Source organism: Streptopelia decaocto (assembly GCF_964273445.1).
Source record: "Streptopelia decaocto genome assembly, chromosome: 4".
Classification (NCBI taxonomy): domain Eukaryota; kingdom Metazoa; phylum Chordata; class Aves; order Columbiformes; family Columbidae; genus Streptopelia; species Streptopelia decaocto.
The window spans coordinates 4,122,871-4,136,329 of NC_138658.1; the positions used below are offsets into that span (position 1 = coordinate 4,122,871).

Consider the following 13,459-nt stretch of genomic DNA (forward strand, 5'->3'; position numbering starts at 1 on the left):
GTTTTCCAAAATTCTCATCTCTGGACAGCAAAGCACCTTTTTTTTTCTCTTTTTATAAGCTCAATTCTTCTTAGTGTAAAAAACTCCAAACAAACAAAAAAACCACAAACAAACAAACCCACCACACACAGAAAAATATACACACACAAAAAACCCCACCACAAGCAAACAAAAAAGTCTCCCAGGCAACCAAAACCCAGACCAAATCCTCCACTAAATATATATCATTTGTTTAATTATGGAGACAGAGAGGATGATGATAGCAGCTGAAATAAGAAGGGGAAGGAAAACATGGTGATGAGTTAACATTCAGAAGCCAGGCTGATTTAAACCCTGGATAAAACACTGCCTGTAGAATTGGCTATTTCTGCCGTTATTCAGGGGCAGCAGAGTTATGCCCGCACTCCAAGGTGCTTCAGAAGATCGTTTTGTTTAATATGCTCAAAGATCCGAGAAAAACATTTGCTGGGAAATATACCAGAGGAGCTTGGCTTTCAAAGTGATTCAAACACAGCTTTTTACTACAAAGCGTCTTTTCAATTAGGATGCCGGGAATCAGAGGAGGCCAAGATGTGAGGTAACAAGGGCAGGCGTGACACGGCAGCCTTAGGGCTCCGTGGGATTTTCCTTCAGCAATTGATTCAGCCCCTTGCAGGAACCCGGGGTGAATCTGATAGCAGGCGCTCGCTTCTCTTCCCCTGCCTCAGCTTTCAGGTCTTGTGTGCTCTGTCATACCTTTGCATCTATTGTGCACACACCACCGCAACCACAGGTTCCTTCCAGGACTTCACTGGTTTATTCTTTAAGAAAATAAAATAAGTTTAAGAACATAAGGCCAGGCAAGTTTCTAGTCACTGGGAGATTAAATGAGGGAGGGAGGGATTATGTGAAAGTCTCTGTGTGTTGGAAACTTCAAGTAATGACCTTTATTACTAATGACCTAGGCCCTCCAGCAATGAACCTGGAGAACACTGATTAAGAGAGAAGCCTGCTGCTTTTTACAGGCATATAAAATAAAAGGAGTCTTTGTGTTAATAGAGAGGGGTATGACACAGAAGAAAATGTAAAAAAGAATGAGCTATAAAAAGGAGGGACTTTTCCTCCTCTGTGGAAGACAATAGGAAATTAATCCAGAGATATAAAAGCTTGAATCATAGTTTCATATACCATTGCAGAAGCAGATCTTTACAAGGCAATGTTAACTAAATCTCACACTGCAGATTTGCAGAAAAAAAATACAGTAGCTTCCTTCAAGATATGATCTAGAATAGAAACTTATGCTTAACAAAATATCAACTGGCACCCCTAGAATAAATAACTCACCCTATTTTATTTTTTTTTTTTTAGAATCATATGCCCATTAAAAAGAAAAAAAAAAAAAGACTGGAATTCTTAGCTATTTCTACTAATATTGTAGCTGAAGCTTCCAAAAGGCCCATCTTGCTTTTGTTATGTGAATACCAAGTCCTTAGGCTTGGAACAAAGTCATGAAGAGTCACAGGACACAACTGGTTGTTAAAAGACAGCTGTTCTGGGAATACGTCTTCAACAGAAAATGTCATTTAATCTATGCCATTCCCAGCACCACACTATAAGAGCACTAATAACGCATAAAGCTTTTTATTATTAAATAGTTACAGCTCAAACCTGTTTTTAAGTCTGAGCATTCTCATTTGCATTTATGACAGACACTAGATGCAGCAAGAGAAATATGAAGATGCCGAGGGTTAAGATTGCGGGGTGACAATAAAACCCTGGCAGATGTATTGTTAACCTGCTTCTCTCCCCCACTTCCCCCTTTTTGCCCCTCCCTCTCCCCCCTTCCCACTCAGGACAGGCGATGGGGAGGGAAAGAAGGACAGAGAGAAGAGAGTTGGAAAAATTAACGATGTTTTACTAATGCTACTAATAAGAATAGAGAATATAATACAAAATAGACAAAACCAATCTTGAAAGTCTCAGCAACTGCAGAGCCGGCACCCAAAGTCCTGGATTAGACTCTGCAGCCAACCGGAGCTGGGTTCAGTCTCTCACTAGGCTTCAGTTCTCAGGGACGACTAGCAATGTCAGCCATAAGCAGAAGGGAAAAAGGGAAAGGGATGAGATCCTCGTGATCTCCCACTTTTATATGAGGTATTCACGTGAATGGAATGTTATACACAGTTGGTCAGTTTCTTAGTCACTTGTTTCTCGTTGTCCCTCTCGCGAGATGTCCATCCATGCTTATCAATAAGTTTGCATTCCATTGCTAGGTTTACCAAAACATGTGCCTGGTTCTCCAGGAAAATGCAGCTAATATGAAGGCTTTAGCTGACAGGCAAAATCACTAAAAGAGAAACTTGTTTTTACAAAACCAGGACAGAAGAGCATGTTATGGAAACAGTTCTGTGGGAAAAGATGTCAGAATAAAAGCTGCAAACAGGGAAACTCTAGGAAGAAATGGTAAGTGGACGACAAATGACAGCTAACATCAGAAAACAAGGGTATTATGTGTCCACAAGACAGTTTGGGGTTTACTAACTGATGAGGAAGAGCAACACAAATGCTCAGTAGAATCATCTGGCTATTTCTAACTGTTTAGTGCATGCAGGCTCATCAGGTGCCCATCGTATCATTCTATGACGTTACTTGGCCACTTTCGCGATGATCCTTTTAGGACTTTCTCATTCTCAGTGTTGTCTTGCCAGCTGACCTCAGAGCTGTATGCATCAAAACTTCACAGATTCCTATAGCTTCATCTAAAATGCCAGCAGAATTCACAGATCAACCTTCCTGAAGGCCTATGCCTTTGTTGTAACAGAGCAGGATTGAAAGCACATTCCGTGTCAAAATTCAGGACAACACATATCTTTCACACACAACAGCAGAACAACAAATATCTTTCTACAAGATATCTGTGCATGGCATGAACATGGGCAGCATTAGTCTCCAAGCCTTTGATACTGCCTTTTCCAGAGACCATCCTAATCTTTCAGCTGTGATATTTTGACCCTTAAGAAACACAACTGTCATACATGCTTTATGAATTATCCTGTGCAGAATATGGCAATGCATTAAATAGTTTTTCCAGACCCACAGAGATTATAACTATCTGAATGTCCTCTACATTATGTCTACAATTTTTGGAAGTCATTTCTTAGCCAGATTCATCAAGAAAAATTCAGCCTTTGTGGAAATACGTTGGCTTAGTCTTTGTATTTGTCTACATGACTGATGGCCACTTTAAAAATTAATTTCTACACCATCTATACCACTGAGCTCTGAGAGTTATGCTCCGTGTTTTTGTCATTCTTCCTTAGCTCTTTCTTAAAACATTAAAGAAGTGTTCACCTCCCTTCCAGCTCCTTCTGTGTTGACTTGGACATCTGTCATGATTGAGTTTTTTCACTCCAAATTTGCGATTCACAAAAACTGAGTTAATATCAGTGGGATGACTTCCATTATATTATTGGCTTAAAAGGCTCATTTTTATTAAATTTGTTTCCATTCATAACAAATATTTCCTTGGCTATTTCAGCTATCGAGAGCCTATGAATGTTTGATAACTTCAAAAAAATTATTTCACTTCCATTTTGAGACAATGGTTTTAGATGTATCTGTACAGAGTAATTTATGTTGTCTGCTACTCCAAAAAGTTCAGCGCTTGCTAGCTTTCCTATCCATTACGCCACAGCCTTCTGAACCACATGTAGAGCCTGCATACAGAACCGTGATAGAAGGGACCGGGAATCTCCAGGAGCATCCAGCGACTGCAACAGAAAACACCAAAGTGCCAAAAGGAGAAATTAATTCAAGTACAAAATCCCTGCAAGTTTAAACTCTCAAGAGAGAAGGCAAAGCAGGAAGGGCAGAGCAAGTCGTCTGCTGAAACGCTCATAACTGAGCTCAGCCTTTCCTTGTCAGGCTGCTGCTCTGAACAAATACCACCCAGGTTAGAAAATGTGATCATTGCTCAGCTCTCATTACCATCCCAAGAACAGCTGTGCCTCTGCATTTTCTGTATGGAATCATCTTTGTCAGATACAGTGGTGCTACTTGGCAGCTGGGCAATGTGTCTGCCTTCTGGCTAAGATAAAAACACTAGTTTACAAACAGGCAACTGCAAGTTTTCTCTCCATTAGTGAGTCAACCCAGACTCTCACACAGCTATAAATATCCTGCTCCCTTCAATCACTATCTCACAACGTACCAACATCTGCTGAGCTTAATGGTCAGACTAGTTTGCTTTGTACCTGGGATAACTCTAACGAGCTGGAGAATAACCTTTAAAAAATATGAAAATAAAAAAATCCTTTTAGGGTATTTAAACAATTTCCTTTGGAAACAATTATTTCAACTGATGGCTTATTGAAGTCAATGCCATTTGCTGATAATCACTAGCACCCAGAGTTGTAAAAGACTAATTACACAGTTATTTTAAAAGATTGTTTTTCAAATGATTAAGCCAGATTGATGTACATGAATCACATATTTGACCGTAAAAGCCTTTATTTCAAAAAATGGCATCCAAGGCTGGATTAAACAGTAGAAATTCCTAAAGCAATAAAATCTTATAGCTCATTTTAAATAAGGTTTCCAACCAGCTTTTACCCATGCCCATAGAGGGCTGGAACAGAACACATTTTCTTCCTTATTTTGCAGCTGCAAATTCAATGTATGTCTGAGTCGTGTTAGCATCTATCTTTCCAAAAGCATTAGGACTGGGTACAATTCTACTCTTTGTATACATTACAAAATTAGAAGTATGCATGGCTAGTTGCACGGACGTATTTGTACCTGAGAACCACAGAAAAATGTAAATAGATGCCAAGAAATGAAGAGATCAAACTCCTGAAAGTCGCATCTTCCATCTGAGGTGGCTTTGCTGTATTGAGTAATATTCAGGGACTTGACAATTTCTAACAAAAACAGAGGTTCAGCACAGGGCACCATCTTGGCTGGAGTAATACACAATTAGAAATTCCTACATCTTCCTCAAAAAACAAGCAAAGAAAAAAAGTGATTCATTCTCCCCACAGCTTTTGTGCCATTTCACAGTTTGGTGTGTCTTTCAAGACACTTTCTTTCAAGAATACAAAAAGAGCTATTGGAAGTATAATCAAAAACTTATTTCTCCTATTTTATTCTAATGCATATCTATCCTAAAACTGAAAGGACTCTGCTGGTCTTCTCTGGGATAAATGATAAGATCTCTGACTACTCTTTCCCCAAAGTTCACTGAATTTTTCCTGTATTCACAGCTGCATTTTGGGGGGTGCAGCTTCCATTAACCATTTGAAATTAGCTGGTTTCCAATGTATGCAATTTAGGATGAACTATCATATATTCTTCTGTAGGCATGCACAGTACACTATAAGCATATTACTAACTAGCAGCCTAACTTGAAAACATCTGATAATTTTTAATTAAAAACCATCTTAGCCTAGTTTTTACTAAAGGAAGGAGGGAAGGACGTTACACAAAAGCTGTTGCTTTACAACTGTCATAATTCAACAGCGATAACACTACTCGAATCATAGATTATAACTATGATAACACTCAAGCAGCAGCCACTGCAAGCTGTATTATAGATACATAGAAATCACGGTGCTTGTTCCAAGCAGTTTACAATGTGTAAGAAAAGACCCACACAGAATAAAATGGGTAAGAGAGGGTGGCAAAACAGCTTAAAGCAACAGAGGGCACAGCATAGCAGCTCCCTAACCTTAGCTTAACTAAACTGTGACTTTTATTAATTGGAGAAAGTTGTTTAAATGCTACTGCTAGTAAAAATGAAATCCTGCGTACATCTTTTCTAAGCAATTTGTTGATTCTCAGTATTGCAGTCTCCAAGCATGCTATTCATTCTGCTTTGTTCCTTGCAAACTGGCAATTTTGCAAAACACATCACAGCTGCAAGTATACCAGTATATAAGTGCACAGTAAGAAAAAAAAGCATCCTTTTATAACTGAAAAGCTATTTTCTCTTTGTTGTCTTTGTTACATCTCATAATCATTAACAAAACCCCAAATTAGCAGTATGCAGCTGCTCTAGCTACCAGCAGGATCCTTTTTTTTTTCCCCATAGGATGGAAGATTCATGTTTTCCTCTTCCTAAAAAGACAAAGTTAACTTTCAGTGGATGAAAACGGTAGTGATGGTTTTGACAATGATTTGATAATAAATCATAATTTCATTCCTCTTGTAGTTAATCTGAATAATCCCCTACCAACACCTTTAATTTTTCTCCACCTATCACTTTTCTAAAGGCTGATAGTTCGGAAAGCTCATTAAAATCAACGCTCCATATTTCACCTCCCCGTTGAACACAGTGAAGTCAAGTACTATTATCGCAGGTGAAGAATCCTCACTGTAGTTCTAATTAATAGTGACTAAGCCCAACTGTGCTTAGTTCTCAAGGCAAAAATACAAGGTTTGATGGCTGCAGGCACTATGGTCACGTAAGATTACTGCTTTTGCCTCAGTGATGTTGGATAACTCAAGTAGTTACCACATGCTGATATATAAGAACAGGGAATGCTACACATGGAGACAGAAGCCTCCAATATGGACTGACTGAGCTTCTGCAAACCTGCCCCAAACACAGGTGTTTGCTCATGCAGGAGCTTTCCAGCTTTGCTACCACTTTTCCAGGGAGGAAGGGGGGAATGCAATATTTTACAAACCTCCCCCCCCATCCTCATCCAGCCACTGGTATGTTTTTGGGAAGGAAGATGATTTTTCTTTGAGGGGTCAATGGTGATAACCATCAACATGGCAAATCCTCTGCCCATGCTGCAATAGCAGGCAGGAGACCCTGGCGGTTTCATAATTAGCATGAAAGTACTAACAGGCTGCCAGGTGAACAGTCCAGGAGCAAACAGAGAAATATTTCTGCCCAGTAGTGTTGAGAAAAGGTCATTTTGCATCAGAAAAATATTATGAGTTGAAAAATTCCCTGCACCCACCCACCACATCACTATCCACAGACAAGCAGTCTTCAAATCTCACTAATCAAATCTGCAGTTTCTCCCCTGTGAGCAGATTAGCAAGACTCTGCTCTGCCGTATTATTCATTTACTTGGGAGATGCCTGGGAAACAAGAACTACTGTAATTTGATTCTTTTTCCATAGATTGTATTGTCTGCTGTATACAATACTGCATAAATTCTCAATGGAAAACACTAAAATAATAAATAAATTTATTTTCTTTCTCAGCGAAACCATATTAACCAAGAGAATATACAGAAGGAAGCAAGGACTGATGTCCTGTAAGAATCAGAGCGTGCAGGTAGCAGGTTGTGCATCTTGCAGCGCAAATGATTCGGTGTTCAGACCTACTGAAATCTAAATAAACACCCCACTCCTTTTATTAAAGAGCTTCAAGGATGCAAGTAATTTACACTTAAAACAATAGCTTTACACGTTGGAGTAGATAATTTTGGATCAAGTCCCTTCCTCTACTAGTAGAAATTCCTATCGCCTTCACCAGTTCAGAGGTGGAACCTTAGGTTACACCCCTCAGGACTCTGCCCTGCCTCAGTCATGTCAGATTCTTAAGGCAATTTAATAAAAGCAGGTGGAAGCAAAAGCATTATTTATTAGACAGAGCACTCCAAAATATTTGGGTTCTCTTCTTCCAGTTGAAAAGGTTCTCCTCTTCCTCCCATACTCACATTAGTGGTCTCACCAAACACTAGTTTCCTGCAAACAAATTACCACTCCTTAGATGTGCAAAAACTGGATGGGAATTCTAAGGAAAAGCAGCATATGTTATTGTATTATTAACACCTCCTAATCAAATCCCAGTAGAAACCACAAGTATAACATCAACTACAAAAAGTTTGAGCCTTAAGTCTTCTGCGGAAATTCAAGAACAGCCTATCCTTAGGGCTTCCAGTTTCTTTCAACCACTTCACACATCGTTATCCAAACTTCTTATTTCAACTGCTTGATAATTTTCCTCTTAAGCACTTCTCTCTTCATGAGATTGATAAGCCAAGTGTTCTCAGTTCTCTCTTTGCTTTTCTATTTTATTCACTAGTAAAATGAGGGGCAACATTTCAACTTTCTTTAGACTTCTCTGCTTTTAACACAAAGTACTTCCCTTTACATTACCAAAATGGCAAATACAATTTAGCTTTCTCTTTTCTGGTGAAAAGTTCTTTTTACCATCTATCATTTCAAAAGAAATGTTTGCTTTGTCATAAGTATCACAGAAAAATAAACACTGTCATTTCTTTCCAGCACAATTCACTTCTTGTTCTTCAGATAGAACTGATCTATTTCTACAGACAACCCTGGATAACTGGCAGAGATGCTTCATCAGCCCACTCTTGTTATCGAGCTTTTCAGGTAAAATAGACCTTTTCAGTAGATTGTTGGCTAATGCCATTCCCTCATTTACTTCATTTTTATTAAGCATAAAACCTGCTACAGCAACAACTTCCATATCTATTTGGTTATGTAAAAGAGGAAAACATGAATATTCATTTTTGTTTCAGCTAATGAACAACCCAAACATGGACTACATCATACCTTTTTAATCTCTGTGTCAAGCTGAAACTGGGAATTGCTAGTTTGTTAAAGAGTAAAAGGAACAGAAGAATATTATATCTATTTCATGCCCTGGATTTAAGAGTCTATATATCATAATATAGCCCATTAATAACAAGGTTACAGTTTTAGATTCAGGTTTTGCAGATACAGTGTCACAGATATTATATTCATATAATTTTCACTTCCACCTATTAAATATTATTTTACTGAGATGAAACAAGACAACCCCATTCCTGCATTTGAGAAGTGGCTGAAAGTTTTAAAATGTTTTAATTTATATAAAGAAGAAAACAGGAGGACAAGTAAGAAAGGCTGAACACTGGCACTAAAAGGCACCTACAAAGCAGTTGAGCATCTTCCTGTTAAGAGACTCCCAAGTGCAATAAACTTTACCTGAGTACACAGGGATAAATCCCATTGCAAACTAAAGTGTTTAAAAAAAAATAACCACACAATGTCGTCTCCATAATATACCTTCATGATGGAAAATGTCTTGGCACTACATATTAAGCAGAGCACAAATAAGGCCATCACTTACCATGAACAGTAATTGAATTTGAAGGTACCAATGGACCCTGCATAAGGTGTCCTCAGCTATACAGAGCAAGGATGCTGACTAGTCTCCACGGTTCAGAAGGAAAGCTGATATGGGAGGGTTCTGCCTTCGTAGATGTTTCTCCCCATGTTCTCCACATCTTTGCCTTTCTCCACTACCTCACTTGTGAAAATTTTTTATTCTGACCTAGAGTTGTTTGCCAGGTTAATTTTGTAACATCTTCTCTATGTAAAAATTGCAGCTAATCGACCCACCTTCATCTTTCACAAATCTGCTTTTGTGTCTTTATGTATGTCTTCTATTTCCAAGCGCAGGAACACAAAATAAGGTCAGTATTTCTACTGTCTAAAAGCTATTTTGCCCTTATTTTCTCTTTACTCTAGAACTAATATCTGAAGTGATTTTATCCTTTAAGAGACTTTATTTGGTGTCATGCAGACAGAAGAACAGACTGCAACGTTCTGACTCATCCTCCTGTACTCCATCTCTTCACTGGTGGGATTTTGGCATCAGAAGTAAGCTGCGCTGCTGGATGCTGTCAAAGCCAGCAACCTGAAACAAGGCTGAGTTAACTTAAATAGGCAAAAAGAAGCTACTGTATCTTGCACATTGCAACCAGGAACAAAAATGTCAATGAAAAGTCAGAGCCAGGGAAACATAATTTACATTTTTCACATGTGTACAGAACTTCTGTCTGTAGATCCCCAGAACACTATGACAACGGACTCAAACCTCTATACTTCTAAACTGTGAGTCAGTTGGAAAAGACAAATTAATTGGCCAAAAAATTCTGAGATGTCAAATATTTGGCTTGTACAAAGCTATTTAAGCTGAAGACAAACCTCTCCCCCCTCATGTTCCATCTGAAATAGCTGCTGGAGGTACAAGTCACATACCTTTACTGTCTTGGCACAGTTGGTCATTCTAACGTTTATGATGCAATGAAATACACCATAAAGTGCAGCAACTTGTTGGGAAGAAAAGATGTGTTCTTCTTTTGTGACAACCACTCTAGAAACAATTTGTCCATGAGCTCAATTGTCCATTTATTTTAAAATTTATTTTAATCTAATAACAATGCCTATGTCTGTAAATCTTTCTGATCTGAAGTGCAATAGAATAGGCTTCTTATAAGGTCCAATGAGTTCTTCTTGCCCAATAAACTCTCAAGCCTTCACACTCAAAAGTGACACCTGGGACTATAACTTTCATGTATTAACTCACACCAGAAGTTTGGCAGAGTTTTTGTAATTGGAGACTGTCAGATATGAGCATGGTTGAATTTCTTCACATTTTCTTTATCATGTGAGGAAGTATACGAATTCCTGTGGAAAATTAATCTAATTTCTCTTAATCATGTATTAATTTACCATGACTGAGAGATATTTTACTATTGGGACTACAAAGGCCTTTGAAATCTTTATCATATTCCAGCCCAGATTAAGACAGCTAAAGTCACCTCCCCATTATTTCATCCCCTTTGGCTCAAAAATTGAGCTAAGAAAATTATATCCCATTCGTTTACAATTGAGTAGACTTGTACAAGGAGCACGACGTTTTTCTAAACAGAGGGTTCAGAAACTAGCAGAGTCCACCTAAAACGATCGCAAAATTAATTCTAGCTGGTCAAGAATGTTTCCTTGTGTACATACTAAGTACATAACTGAAGAAATCTAACCATAAAAAAGTAACTTCCCTAAGGAAAGGCAGTTTCACAAAGAGCCACCAGGCCCCTCCAAATGCTTCTGAACTAACAGACCATCCACACGAGTTCAGAGATCACAAGCTCTAGGCATTTTATCTCTTTTACCCTCCACTGAAATGCCTCCTTTGTGGAAAATGTAAGTTGGAAGAGCCTTTGGGGATTTTTCTCCTACTTCTGTTGAATGCTAACTCCTAATAACTGATGGAACTCCATGCAGCATAACGAGTGCTACTTCACACGTGTCTTGCATGAACAGGGAAATTGAGAGACTACTATTTTCATTTTACATTCAAACTTAAGTGCAGCACAGAGAACAAGAGTAACTTAGCAAGATGAGAGAGGGAGGGTGCAGGGCATTTCAGACACAGGTCAGTGCTGTGGTACACACATCTCCCCTCCCCATGGACCATATCACCTCTCAAAGCAGTCATCTCATACCCTGGGCAAGCTGTGGTGATGTTTTTTCTACTCATTGGTCAACATTTGTAAAGTCTCCAAGATGCACCAGAAGGTTGAGGTGATTAACGCTTATTAATTTTTTCTTTGGGTAACTAACATACAGCTAACTCAAAAAGTCAGCTTCCTTTCTGCAAAATATTTCACATTCTGGGGAAAAAAAAGTCTTCAGTTGAAGCAAAACCTATCTGTGATATACATATATCCCTTTTTTTTTTTTTTTTTGCAAGGGACATTTCCTGGCTTGTCTTTAACCATCCACTGTCCTTCTTTCCACTTCTCCAGGGATTGCCTTTCAAGGTTGTCTGAGTCCATGGCCAGCCAGCTCTGGGACCTTGTGCTGCCGGAGCCAGGGCCAGTTGAGCAGGCTGGCTGGGAAGCCAGAGAGAAGGTCCATCGAGCTGCAGGAGGAGGTTCTGCACAAAGACCCAGTAGGACACTCCAGAGCTCTCGATTCTGGGGCTGACTGTGCCTCACTTTCCCCTTACAGGGTCTTCCTGCATGCACCTGATTCTGCCTGCTAGGCTTAGATTTGCTGATTTCACTGGGACAAGTCACAGCATGGGAAATTAGAGTACCCTCCAACACTGAGATTCAAAAGCCATGCAGACTTGAAATACAAAAACAATAAAGTACTTCACATCATTTTCTCCAAAACAAGCTGAAATAAACTATTTTTTATCTTCTTTTCCTTAGTTTACTGTGTCATTCTAGTCCTGCCTATGCTGTACAATTACACTGGGCTGGTGGCAAATTATTGCACTCTTAAAATTCTTCATCTTTGAGAAATACAACTCCAATTGCTTGATTAACAAGCAACATGTGGAAATCTATAGAGGTTCCCTTAAGATGAGCCTGTCATTGCTTTATACTGCTTTGCCTGATGACTGCTAAGGTTCAGCATGAGTGCTCTGCAAAAGAGGGGATGTTTAAGCAATGCCTTCCTCTTCAGGTTTTAATTACTGAAAGTATATGCAAAGTACAGAGAAGGTATCTCTGACATGCAATATGCAATAATCCTCAATGCTAATTAGTACTCCGTTGACTTTGTTTTTCAAATAAAGCAAGAGAGCACTATATATTTCCCACTTTCCTGTCCTCCTTTTTCTTCCTTTCTCTAGGGCTGCAGAATTATCTCACTGAGTGATCACAATTTATTCAGTATAGCTATAAGCAGAGAATCAACCTCAGGCTAAAGCTGGTGATTTTCCTGCTGCTTGTCTGTATCTTTTTGTTTGTTTTCTTTACTAAGACAGGTGGGTTCATTACCCCTATTTTATAGATGAAGAAAGTGTTGCACAGGAAGCCAAAGGAAGGAAAATGAAGCACATAGTAGGTTAATTAATTCCCAGCCCTTCTGCCATCAAAACTGATTCTTGTCACACCAAGGCTTGTCACATTGGGCAACAGAATTTAAACTGAGCATAGGAAGGGCTGGACTGGTGAGAAAGGAAAACATTTTCTTTGTGAGGACATTGAGGCTTTGGCACAAGTTGCCCCGACAGGCTGACCCATCCCCAACCTTGCAGGTTTTGTAAAACCCAAGAGGATAAAACCCTGAGTAACCTGGTCTGACCTCAGAGCTGACCCTGCTTTGTGCAGGAGGTGAAACTGGAGATCTCCTGAGGTCCTTTCCAACCTGAGTTATCCCTTGATCCCTGTGGTCAGAAGACAGACAGAGAACTCTGCAGAGAGAAGATGAAGATTAAAGAATCTTTAAGCCAGTCCTTTTACATTTTGTAACACTGGACAGAACTGTTGTGACCTGCCCAAATCTTGTATTTTTGCTGGTGGTTGCTGTTGGCTGTGGCTTTTGCACATGTTTGTGTGAATTACTGTTCATTTGTGAGGCAGCAGTCCTGAGCGCTCATATTTGAGAAACACTTGCAAGTGCTCTGCAGGAACAGTGGCAACTAAAAAATACCAAATACCATACCCATTCAAAAGGAAACATAGGAAAACTAGAAGACAGTTCTTCACTCTGTTTGAGATTATTAGTGTGCTTCACAGAGTAAAAGTGAAGCAAAATATATCTCGTCAAAAATGCTGAGTGACACTTTTGACTCTTCCTGTCTCTTTTCTTAATGTATTGCACAGTCATATTTTCTGATTCCTTTTAAATAGCATTCTGTATGAAATAACAGATAGTAAAAATATATTTTCAAATAATAGAACTTTCTTTTTGTGGTAATCTGAGAAACACA

At 39.0% G+C, this 13,459-nt stretch overlaps 1 long non-coding RNA gene across 1 annotated transcript; it reads left to right on the plus strand.

Annotated features, from left to right (window-relative positions):
* Positions 1 to 393: 393 nt before the first annotated feature.
* On the plus strand, positions 394 to 11,907 carry LOC309439197. Its single transcript, XR_014183937.1, has 4 exons — positions 394 to 577; positions 8,227 to 8,334; positions 9,336 to 9,422; positions 11,486 to 11,907. It is a non-coding gene; the product is annotated as an uncharacterized lncRNA (long non-coding RNA).
* Positions 11,908 to 13,459: the final 1,552 nt, after the last annotated feature.